Source organism: Hibiscus syriacus, unplaced genomic scaffold (assembly GCF_006381635.1).
Source record: "Hibiscus syriacus cultivar Baekdansim isolate YM2019G1 unplaced genomic scaffold, ASM638163v2 tig00005294_pilon, whole genome shotgun sequence".
In the NCBI taxonomy this organism is placed as follows: Eukaryota; Viridiplantae; Streptophyta; class Magnoliopsida; order Malvales; family Malvaceae; genus Hibiscus; species Hibiscus syriacus.
In genome coordinates this window covers 1,090,787-1,104,930 of record NW_024062052.1, presented here as the reverse complement: position 1 = coordinate 1,104,930, position 14,144 = coordinate 1,090,787, and the positions used below count along the sequence as shown (strand labels likewise).

At 30.4% G+C, this 14,144-nt stretch overlaps 1 pseudogene; it reads left to right on the top strand.

Annotated features, from left to right (window-relative positions):
• Positions 1–2,251: 2,251 nt before the first annotated feature.
• Positions 2,252–11,979, top strand: LOC120199032 (annotated as a pseudogene).
• Positions 11,980–14,144: the final 2,165 nt, after the last annotated feature.

Sequence of the window (14,144 nt, the reverse complement as noted above, 5' to 3'; positions counted from 1 at the left end):
GTATTGTATTTCTTTCTTGTGTCCCGGAGATATTGTACTATAAATGCATAAACAGAATCGATTATTATATTTTAGTTCAGTTCAGCTCGTTGATGCTTTCACTTTGTAATTGGATCTCTAACAGGAAAGGTTGATTGTATGTAGAGAGCTAAAAGAATACAACTTTTTAATCCTCTATATTTTTATTTTTTTATTAATATAATATTTAAAAACTGTAAAAATAGATCATTGAAAGAATGTATTGTTTAAATATAATGATTTTTTTATTTTTAAAGATTAATAATAAAATTGATAGGAAAAACTGTAAGTGTAATTATTTTATTTTATTTTATAATTGTCAGGGTAATAGTTGACGTTAACATTCAATAGAAATTAAAAGAAAAAACAAAAAAAATTATATAAAAATCAGTATTAGAAAATAAAAAAAAACAATTTTTAAAATAATACAAATAACCTTGTATATATTTAAACCTATATTAACCGAAAATTTGATAATGACTCAATTAAAGACCCGTCATTGGATATAGCGGGGCCAATCCAGCTGGGTGAAGTGATTTGCTTGATGGGGCCGTGCAAGTCCTTAATTTTCTATTTCATTTTTAATTCCAAAAATTTGCCTTCACTTATCCCAAAATGCTGGGCATGCTTGGTGGGCTCATTTAAGCCGATTCAGCTTCAATTTAATGGGAAATTCAGTTTGATTATGATAGTAATAAACAAACAAATAGATTGTTAGCTAAAAAGGAGGTGATAATTACAATACAGCGAAATTTTTACAGAGAGAATTATGAGAATCGAGATATTTTCACTCATTAGATCAAAATGAATATTTTTATAAATGATATATTTATGTGTCAATAGATTTTACTTTAGAAGCAAAATTTTCAACAATCTCTATTTTAACTAACACAAATAATTTTGTACCATTGATAGCTTGTTATAGTTCAGCACGGACCAACAACTTGTTGATGTGTCTTTTTTAAATTATTAAATTAAGCTATTGATCAATTTAAAATTGTTTGTTAGTCATATAATAAATTATTCCCCGAGAATATTACAAGAAAATCATGGGTCACGTCTCACAATCTGTTAGTTGAAACAGATTGATCCCACCAAGTTTTAAGCTTGAGAGCAACTTTCATTGATTTATGGTAATATTCAATCGTTTTAAATTTAAACACTTGAATTTGTAAAAAAAAAAAAAACTGTTAGTTGAAACAGATTGATCCCACCAAGTTTTAAGCTTGAGAGCAACTTTCATTGATTTATGGTAATATTCAATCGTTTTAAATTTAAACACTTGAATTTGTAAAAAAAAAAAAAAAAAAATCAATCTAAAGGGTTATAATACAAAAATCTTGCATAAAAAATTAGAGAAATATTAGATATGAATTAAATTTTCTATTAGATCTAAAATGTTCACACTTTTATCTTAAATTATCAAATGCATTTAAATAATGAAATCGTTAAAAATATTAGTTTTAGTTAATTGATTTATTTTATAAATAAATAATTGAACATCGCCTAAATAATTATAAAATGAATGTCTTACTTTTTGACTAACAGTAACATTAATTAATTTGTTTGTTCGTTTTCAAAGTCATCGAATTCCAGCCCCAATTTCTTTTGAAAAGGAAAAGAAAACGGCTAAATGGCAACAAAGATCTTGTCAGGATTTTCTCGGAAATCAAACAAAATCCAAAGCAAATAAAAGAAAACGGAGAAGAGAAAATGACACACGGACTGAAAGAGAAAGAGAATGAGAAAGAAATGTGTGCCAGCACACGTTATACAGAATCTAGGGACGGATCACAATTAAAAATATTTGATATTTCATTAATGTAAAATTTGATTAATTTTATTTTAAAGTAAATTAAAAATATTTAATTATTTATTGAATACAAGAAAATAACTTAAGACTATCAAGTATATTATAAAAATATTAATTTGTATCATTACGGTCGAGATGATCTTAAATCATATTGCAGCTAACATGAAGCTTTCGTCTTATTAATAAAAAAAAAATACAAATGACATAATATAAATTTATACTCTCACAAAACATGCTTATAATAATATAGTAATATTTAAGTTTCTATTTGGTGCAAAATACGTGTAGTCGGCGTTCTCATAACAGCTCTTTGTTTTCTCTCTCACACACTTTTATCTCATTCTTTCAGATTAAACCGAAAGCAACTTGGATTCTTTCTCTCTCTAATCTACATCACAAGCTACCAAGCCTTCTGTATTTATGGGGTTGATGAAATCAGGCAATATTGTTCAATTCAGACAACCTCAACAACAACAAATTGTGCAGGAAGATGAAGAAAAAGAAGAAGGTCGTTTTCATATCTTGGCTGTCGATGATAGCGTTATCGACAGGAAGTTATTGGAGAAGCTCCTCAAAGCTTTTTCATGTCAAGGTGAAATAATAAATTACTAAATAATAACTGTGTGTTTTTTTAAAGCTAGCTTTCTGTATGTAATTAATTGCAGTAACGTGCTTGGAATCTGGGGAAAAAGCTTTGGAATATCTGGGTTTGCTTCATAACTCGACAGCAGCTGCTTCATCTCCCCAACAACATCAGGTTTTAAATATCAGTTGTCTGTTTTACTCTCTTCATCATCCATATTTTTTATTTATTTCTTCCCTCCACGCTCAATGGATAAAAGGGTTTCTCATTTAATCCATTTTGATTAACCTCGACGCTCATGGTTCTCTTGCAATCTTATTTGATCATATAATTGAAGTTGATTATTATTTTTGATAATTTGAATTAAAAAAACAACTATTTCTTGGATGAAATGTAGGGACTTAAAGTCAACTTGATCATGACAGACTTTTCATGCCAGGAACGAGCGGGTATGATTTACCCAAACGCATCAAGGTCAACCTAACCCCACCAAATACAACCATAATTTCTCTCCATTTTTAACTATCGGAAGGGTTCTTAGCTCTTACATGGGTAGGATTTGAAACCAGCGTTCCCTTGATAAAATATCTATCTGATTTAGTGATATGTTTTTTAGAATAAGTATAAAAGAATATGGTTTCAAATATTATCACACAACGATGGTTTCGAGAATATAATTAATAAATAATTTCTCATATAAAATTGGACCTAATAAATCATTAATTTTGAAGATGCAAATATAACTTAGTATTGCAGGGATCTTCATGGAAAGATGTACTAGTGGTGGTGATGTCGTAAGAGAATGTACCTTCAACAATTAGCATGTAAGTTGTTCATTTTTTTTAAAGAGAGAGAGAGTTGATAATGTAACTTCCTCAGATCCGTACCCGACCCGAATACGAGTCTGATGTGTCACATTGACTTTTCAAACTTTGACTCTTGACAAAATTCAAAGAAAATTTAAAACTTTCATTAAAGTAAAAGCGGTTTATTTACATAAATTGACCACAATAACCAAAATCGATCAGAGCATATTTAATTCAATCAATTAGTGCATGCCAACTATATTCAAAATAACCAAACACCTTTAAATCATCTATTTTCTGATCTGAAATTTTGTAAGGGAGATGCTGACATGTCTTGCTCTTCTTTACTTCTCTTCTCGCTTCTGTAGCCTACGTGTGAAACAATCACACGCTAAGTCTATAACTTAGTGAGGCATAAACAAACTGACTATAGCATATCATAACTAATTCCTATTATGAACATTTCATATAATCATGATAAACCATAAAATGCACCCAAACATAAATATATATATATATATATATATATATATATATATATATATCATATACATACATATTGTTTCACAAAGAAATACCCATATCATCATATAATTCTGGTAACATATTTCCTAACACAAAACATATAAAGCGTATGTAATAAATTCCTCATTCTCTCTTTAATAGTCTTATTTTCTTCTTTATCTTTTAGTCATAAGTTCTTGTACTTATTCTTCTTAACCAAGCTATATACACATCACCATCATATAACATATATCATTTCACCATAAAGATTACAAACAAAGCACATAATATCATACAAGGTTATTTTATATCTTCTTCTTTATTAGCCCATGTACACATGTGAGAACTATAGATATGTGAGTCTATAGAGGTTGTGCACTAATGCTGTCACCACAGCTCGTATAAATGCACCGAAGTGTCACGTAGAATTGCACCTAAGTGCCGCGTAGAAATGAACCTAAGTGCCGCGTAGAAATGCAACGAAGTGCCATATAAGATGTCCCTAAGGACCACGTAGAAAATTCCTTTAGATCCATATACATATTCCAAGGACCAAGTATGTATCTCAAAAGACCTCATAGATGTTCCAAAGGATACATATATGTCCCGAAGGACCGCGTAGACCCTCGACTCTTGGCATGCCAACTATACCCCTAGCTCTCATGACACATATCATGGGCATTATCTTTTATATCCTTTTTCATATTCATGTAAACATATCACATATTCATATAAACTCGTATCTTCATTCACATATACATTTAATCACGTAGTTCATGTAAATTCTCATATTATTTCGTATTCATGTATCACATGGCATATAACACTTCTCTTGTGTTCCTATAAACATATCATATCCTATGACTTATATATTTTCATATAATTTATGCTTTAATCTCTTATATTCACTTAATTCAATATCATTTAACTTGTTTCACTTTTTCATATCACATATACTTTCTCTTTCATATATCTAATGTCTTGTATCATATCTTGTAATCGTGTAAACATGTCTCTTTAATGTAATTTACATAGTAATGCCCTATATTTATATCATATAATGATTTAACCTAAGTCATCCTTTATAAAGTTTATAATACATGTTCAAATAGTCTCATTTTATCCTATAAATAATTTCTACTTATCTTATCTCGTTTCCCCTTTCACTTACATAATTCATCTATATATATACTAATTTAATCTATTTAATTAGTTCAATTTCCCATTACTTCATACATATACTCTTTCATAAACCTTTGTAGCTCTTCACTTTATAATTCATAAACCATAGTTTCATTTAACTATATAAATCTTCCCTATATAACTTATGTATCCTTATTTATGTATATGCCCTCGAATTTATACTATCCTCATAGAGTCTTCTAACCTTTCTCGTGTAATCACATATACCATATAATATGACTTATACTTGATTATCTTATGCTCACTCGTTCATTTCATTCCTTATGTCTCTATCATATAATTTATTTCATGTTCTTCCATTATTACATTTTAGTGTTTTACACAAATCCTATAGCATATACAAAGCACATCAATATATTTAGTTATGCATACATGCAATTAATGTAAAACATATAATCACATATAACACATATAATAATAACAACCACATAATCTTATTCATGACTTCATGCATATTATTCTAGGAAATAGACTCATCGCAAGTCCTATTTCTATTAAACAATACATGTCACTATTATGCACTCACCTTGCCTCACTAGTCAATTCAATCTCTTATCTTTCCCCTTGATCGATCTTACTTGTCAATGATTCCAGAACTTGTTTAGGCTCTGAATCTACATAATTATACATTTTAAGGCAATTATCAGATACCTACACCTTGTAATCTGATACTAACAACTTAAACGAACTTAATAAACTAATATTCACTTTTTCCTTCAAGGGTGTACTGATGCACTATAGGTGCATCGGTACCCAAAATAGCTTCAAAATATTGATGCATCGATGCACCCCTTACTACATCGATGCACCTTCAAAATTTGTCTTGGTTCATCGGTGCACACTCATAGTGCATCGATACATTCATGACATTCGATGTTCCTTCTTTAAAGAGTGTATCAGTATATATCGATACACTTTGAATGTGTACTGATACACCTTGCCCAGAAATTACTCTTTAGGCATGATAATTCACTCTTTCATCTTTAAAACTTCATGGTTCATCCTCTTTTATAATCCTAACTTACATATACATGCTTAGATTCATTTTTATTCATTTATCTTATCTTTAACCTTAATATCCTCTCCTCTTGATTAACTTCAAGAATCATACCAAATTTTCAACATGTTTTAAAACTCATTCTATCACTTCACATCTCTTAATTCAACCATTGACAAGTCAAAATCAACTTCAAAATCTATTAACTTATTCTATTTCAAAATTCACTTAAAAACTCATTTTTCTTAATTTCTCATAACTTGTTAATCTTTGAGTTTTAAGCCACCTAAAGCTTTTCTTAATCTTTCTTAATATCCCAAGAATCAAAAAAAAGCTTTAAAACGAAAGAATTAACCAACTGAAGACCCACTTACCTTATACCAAGCTTCACGGTGGAGAGGAGGAGGAAGAAGACTAAAGAATACTCTGGAGAAATTATCACCTTCCCACGTACTTATTACCTTTTATAAAGGGAAATAAAAATCTTTCCTGAAAAATGACCATAATACCCTTATTACTTTCAAACTTTATTATTAAATCCAACATCAATATTTTTCATTTAAATCCCTAAACTTTCAATCTTTTCTGAGATTGGTCACTAAATTACCAAAAATTCTATTTTGGTCATTGACCCGACATTTGGGATATTACAAATCTCTCCTCCTTAAGAAAATTTGTCCTCGAATTTTCACTGCATACCTTTATAATATCATGTCTTCTAATATTTTCATGTTGCTTCCCTTTCTTAATCTTTCCTGTTACCGCTAGCAAACTTACCATTTTCCCCAAACTCAAATCTTCATATGCATCCATATCTTTATAACTCCATATAATATCATTTATTTTATAGTCATTTACCCCAATCCTTATTTCTTATTATTATGAATCACTTGATCTTTTTCATCATTCTATATATGCTTTGCACATAAATCAAGCTTTTGCTCATTTCTTAATCCTTGTATGTATTACTATACACACAATCTTTTCTTATTCCTTTATTCTTTCTTTCCTTCAAATTCAAAATCTTCTTATACATATCATATCTTTTTCTTTAATGTTCACATACTATTTTCTTATCATTTATACTCATCTCTGATTACCGATCTTCATCGCATCTTCATAACTTTGATAATCCACTTTACTTATATAGAACCTCATTCTTTACCATTTCTTGTACTTGTATTTCCTTCCTCAAAGCCCCTTTTTAAACATACAAATACTTATTTCCTTGCCTAAATCATATCTATATAATCAAAACCATATCCAAATCCACATCATACTTGATTAACTTAACTTTATCTTTTCTTCAAATCCTATAAATTTATTATTCATACCATTACAATTAATCAATAACAATGTTTCAATTTAGGGCATAAGCCCTAATCAGACTACTCATATTCCTTTTCTCAGTTGAAATCCAACCAGTGCAATTTACTCACTTATCCAACCCACACTCTTATTCATATGCATTACTATTCTTTTGTCTCTTCCATTACCTTACATTTCTGTGATCAAAATACATAATCATGTCTCAATTCACACCATACTTAGTAAATTTACCCTGACAACATCTTCTAATCCTTTAACTCAATACACTTATCATCACATAATTATGTTAGTCAGCACCAATTATTCCAATCTAAAACATAAACCTTCACCGAACCATTCATATACATTCCTTTCAGTCAGAATTTTCTCTGCGATAGTTTACTTAACTTATCAAATCCACATTTATTCTCATACACCATGTAATTTTCGTTGTTCCAACTCAACATTCTAACTTCATTTATTTTATAAACTGATCACTAATGTACTCATTCTTAAACTCTTCTTATCAATCCTTAGCTTTACTCAAACATACGAAACCTCATCTTCTTCACTATGTCACATTATTATGATCAAAATATACAAATGTATCCCGATCCACATCATCTTTTGGTTGTCTTATTCTGACAACATCTCAAAATTTTATATTTCTATATATTTTTCATCACATAATCTGGTTAGCCAACGCTAACTCTTTCCATCTAAAATGTAAACCCTTATTCTATTCACATTATTACTTATACACGATACTATTCCTTTATTTCAAACTCATAAACTCTGGCTGTATATATATATTATACGCTTGTCACTGATGCACTTATTTTCGAACTCTCTACAAATTCTAACCACATCCTTAGATCTTTTAACTTTCTTATGGTGACACTTGTTCACCATATTCTATCGTATCCATGAAATAATAAGAATACTTCATATCACTTTTCCGATTCAAACCTGTGAAAACTTTCTATCACTATTCTAATATGATTTCAACTTTCTGAAATCAGTCTTTGATCTTATGAGGCACTTCCTGAGGTGTTCGCTCTTCCTCCTGCCTGGCCAGGGCAGGTGAATTGCTACTACCATCAGGTTCATCCCTCGCTTTCTTTGAAATTCTCATAATCAAATTTCTACTATATTAAACTAATCTTATTCTATTAGCAAGATAACATACTCCTTACACTATCAGATCAGAAAAAAAAATTCACTATATGTTGGCATGTACACATTTTATGACACTTTGAACTTCGGTTTATGCCGAGAATCGGCTAAACCTTAGCTCTGATACCATTAAATGTAACACCCTCAGACCCGTACCCGACCCGAATACGAGTCTGAGGTGTCACATTGACTTTTCAAACTTTGACTCTTGACAAAATTCAAAGAAAATTTAAAACTTTCATTAAAGTAAAAGCGGTTTATTTACACAAATTGACCACAATAACCAAAATCGATCAGAGCATATTTAACTCAATCAATTAGTGCATGCCAACTATATTCAAAATAACCAAACACCTTTAAATCATCTATTTTCTGATCTGAAATTTTGTAAGGGAGATGCTGACCTGTCTTGCTCTTCTTTGCTTCTCTTCTCGCTTCTATAACCTACGTGTGAAACAATCACACGCTAAGTCTATCACATAATGAGGCATAAACAAACTGACTATAGCATATCATAACCAATTTCTATTATGCATATTTCATGTAATCATGATAAACCACAAAATGTATCCAAACATAAATATATATATATATATATATCATATACATACATATTGTTTCACAAAGAAATACTCATATCATCATATAATTCTGGTAACATATTTCCTAACACAAAACATATAAATCGTATGTAATAAATTCCTCATTATCTCTTTAATAGTCTTATTTTCTTCTTTATCTTTTAGTCATGTGTTCTTGTACTTATTCTTCTTAACCAAGCTATATACACATTACCATCATATCACATATATCATTTCACCATAAAGATTACAAACAAAGCACATAATATCATACAAGGTTCTTTTATATCATCTTCTTTATTAGCCCATGTACACATGTGAGAACTATAGATATGTGAGTCTATAGAGGTTGTGCGCTAATGCTATCACCACAGCTCGTATAAATGAACCGAAGTGCCACGTAGAATTGCACCTAAGTGCCGCGTAGAAATGCACCTAAGTGCCGCGTAGAAATGCAACGAAGTGCCATATAAGATATCCCTAAGGACCACGTAGAAAATTCCTTTAGATCCATATACATATTCCAAGGACCAAGTATGTGTCTCAAAAGACCTCATAGATGTTCCAAAGGATACATATATGTCCTGAAGGACCGCGTAGACCCTCGACTCTTGGCATGCCAACTATACCCCTAGCTCTCATAACACATATCATGGGCATTATCTTTTATATCCTTTTTCATATTCATGTAAACATATCACATATTCATATAAACTCGTAGCTTCATTCACATATACATTTAATCACGTAGTTCATGTAAATTATCATAATATTTCGTATTCATGTATCACATGGCATATAACACTTCTCCTGTGTTCCTATAAACATGTCATATCCTATGACTTATATATTTTCGTATAATTTATGCTTTAATCTCTTATATTCACCTAATTCAATATCATTTAACTTGTTTCACTTTTTCATATCACATATACTTTCTCTTTCATATATCTAATGTCTTGTATCATATCTTGTAATCGTGTAAACATGTCTCTTTAATGTAATTTACATAGTAATGCCCTATATTTATATCATATAATGATTTAACCTAAGTCATCCTTTATAAAGTTTATAATACATGTTCAAATAGTCTCATTCTATCCTATAAATAATTTCTACTTATCTTATCTCGTTTCCCCTTTCACTTACATAATTCATCTATATATATACTAATTTAATCTATTTAATTAGTTCAATTTCCCATTACTTCATACATATACTCTTTCATAAAGTTTTATAGTTCTTCACTTTATAATTCATAAACCATAGTTTCCTTTAACTATATAAATCTTCCCTATATAACTTATGTATCCTTATTTATGTATATGCCCTCAAATTTATACTATCCTCATAGAGTCTTCTAACCTTTCTCGTGTAATCACATATACCATATAATATGACTTATACTTGATTATCTTATGCTCACTCGTTCATTTCACTCCTTATGTCTATATCATATAATTTATTTCATGTTATTCCATTATTACATTTTAGTGTTTTACACAAATCCTATAGCATATACAAAGCACATCAATATCTTTAGTTATGCATACATACAATTAATTTAAAATATATAATCACATATAACATATATAATAATAACAACCACATAATCTTATTCATGACTTCATGCATATTATTCTAGGAAATAGACTCATCGCAAGTCCTATTTCCTTTAAACAATACATGTCACTATTATGCACTCACCTGGCCTCACTAGTCAATTTCAATCTCTTATCTTTCCCCTTGATTGATCTTACTTGTCAATGATTCCGGAACTTGTTTAGGCTCTGAATCTTAATAATTATACATTTTAAGGCAATTATCAGATACCTACACCTTGTAATATGATACTAACAACTGAAATGAACTTAGTAAAATAATATTCACTTTTTTCCTTCAGGGGTGTACCGATGCACTATAGGTGCATCGGTACCCAAAATAGCTTTGAAATATTGATGCATCGATGCACCCCTTACTGCATCGATGCACCTTCAAAATTTGTCTTGGTGCATCGGTGCACACTCATAGTGCATCGATACATTCATGGCATTCGATGTTTCTTCTTTAAAGAGTGTATTGGTATACATCAGTACACTTTGAATGTGTACCGATACACCTTGCCCAGAAATTACTCTTTAGGCACGATAATTCACTCTTTCATTTTCAAAACTTCATGGTTCATCTTCTTTTATAATCCTAACTTACATATACATGCTTAGATTCATTTTTATTCATTTATCTTGTCTTTAACCTTAATATCCTCTCCTCTTGATTAACTTCAAGAATCATACCAAATTTTCAACATGTTTTAAAACTCATTCTATCACTTCACATCTCTTAATTCAACCCTTGACAAGTCAAATTCAACTTCAAAATCTATTAACTCCTTCTATTTCAAAAATTCACTTAAAAACTCATTTTTCTTAATTTCTCTTAACTTGTTAATCTTTGAGTTTTAAGCCACCTAAAGCTTTTTTTAATCTTTCTTAATATCCCAAGAATCAAAACATGCTTTAAAACGACGAATTAACCAACTGAAAACCCACTTACCTTATACTAGGCTTCACGGTGGAGAGGATCAAGAAGAAGACTGAAGAATACTCTGGAGAAATTATCTCCTTCCCACGTGCTTATTACCTTTTATAAAGGGAAATAAAAATCTTTCTTAAAAAATGACCATAATACCCTTATTACTTTCAAACTTTATTATTAAATCCAACATCAATACTTTTAATTTAAATCCCTAAACTTTCAATCTTTTCTGAGATTGGTCACTAAATTACCAAAAATTCTATTTTGGTCATTGACTCGATATTTAGGATGTTACAAATAAAGAAGGGAATAGATTGAAGTGAATAAGAAAATGAAGGCATGAATGCAGGTGCCTAGAAGGAGGAGCAGAAGAATTCATGTTAAAGCCTCTTCAATTATCAAACCTACACAAGATTCAAGCTCGCCTTCTCAGTTCAACCATCAACGATGCTTAACATCTATATCTTCTAACTTTAATGAAAAAAAAAACTCCAAAAAAGAAACCACAAGTAGTAGTCGCATCGAAGATAGTGTGCAACGTATTTTGTTAGGGCCTGGGGAACTATTAACTTGGTTAACGCGAGTATCCAAATCCATATGTTTTAGATTCTAGGGATTAATGTCTAAAACATTATATGTTTATATAAATTATTACTAATTTATACCGCTTTCATGTCATTTCCCTTGGGGTTCTTTGGCCCAATACCGATGATAACAAATTATTTCGCCTAATATGGTATTGTAGATTTTGTTTTGCAATCTACTGCAAATGCTTAAGAATATAAGAATTTGTCACCTCGTTGTGTAACACCCCCAACCCGTATCCGACCCGGATACGAGTTCGAAGTGTCACATTGACTTTTCAAACATTTATTCGTATAAAATAGTGAGTAATTTAAAAACTTTGATAACAGTTAACTCATTCAAAACGTTTACAAAATATATCAGAGTTCATACAATTTATATCTTTAGACTACATGCCAACTATACTCTATAACCAGTACATATATTTTCTGATCTGACATTTGGTAAGGAGAACTGACATGTCTTGCTCCGCATTACTCTTTACTCTTCTCGAAACCTACGTGTGAAACAATCACACGCTAAGTCGAAGACTTAGTGAGGCATAAAAACTTATAAGGTAAACGGTAACTAATAATCATACCTAAACAATTCTTACTATCATTTCATACCACTCATACTTTTACATGTAACGAATATATGCATACATATATGTCCTTATCATTCATATATCTTATCTCATGTTCCTATGATCTCTTATGTCCATATCATATAACATATACCATAACCAATTGCACATACACATACCATGTCATGTAAACCATATATATATATTATCATAAAACACGTACACTCAATCAATTATATTATCATCTTCATTTCTTTCTTATTTTATCACTATTATTGATTCCTTTCATCATATAGTCTTATAAGTTACCATTTGTACAATCAATATCACACATGAAATTCCACAAGGGAACAAACATATTATCCTATCACTTTATTAATATTATCTATTTAATAGCCCATGATACTCATGTGAGAACTAAAAATATGCGAGTACATAGAGGTTGTGCACTAATGTTGTCACCACAGCTCATATAATTGCACCGAAGTGCCACGTAGAATTGCACTGGAGTACCGCGTAGAATTGCACCGTAGTGCCATATAATAATGTCCCGAATGACCACATATCACTCCTTAAGAATCATATACATATACTAGGGATCAAGTATGTGTCTCACCAGACTTCACACATGTTCCAAAGAATACATATATATCCCGAAGGACCACATATCACTCCTTAAGAATCATATACATATACTAGGGATCAAGTATGTGTCTCACCAGACTTCACACATGTTCCAAAGAATACATATATATCCCGAAGGACCACATAGACCCTCGACTCTTGGCATGCCAACTATACCCCTAGCTCTCATGACACATAACATGGGCATTATCTTTTATATCCTTTTACATATTCATGTAACCATATCATATATTCATATAAGCTCATGGTTTCATTCACATATACATGTAATCACGTAGTTTCTTTCATGTAATTCATGTCACTTTTCATATGAATTCATATTCATATGTCACATAGGATTCACCCTCATGTATCACATATACTTTCTCTTTCATATGGCTCATAACATTTCTCATGTGTTCATATGACATGTAACTCATTGTCATCTTATCATGTTACCACATAGACATATCATCTTACAATACATACAAAACATATCAATACCTATATTCACATATACCTATCACTTCATTATCCTTATTATTATTCTTATCATCACCATTAATCCCTTTTACTTACCATATTCATATCAATAACACATATACCCATGCACACATATAAATCATAACAAATACATACTTCTATGAATTCATGTTTTTCACTATTGGAAATAGACTTATCACAAGTCTTATTTTCCCTTGAACCTCATATACTAGAGAATGTGCACTCACCTTAGCTTTGCTTTGATTCAATTATAATCCTTCAATTGATCCGGAACGGGATCACGTTCTACATCTACATCATCATACATAGATCTATATTAGTATTATAACTAATATACTCTAA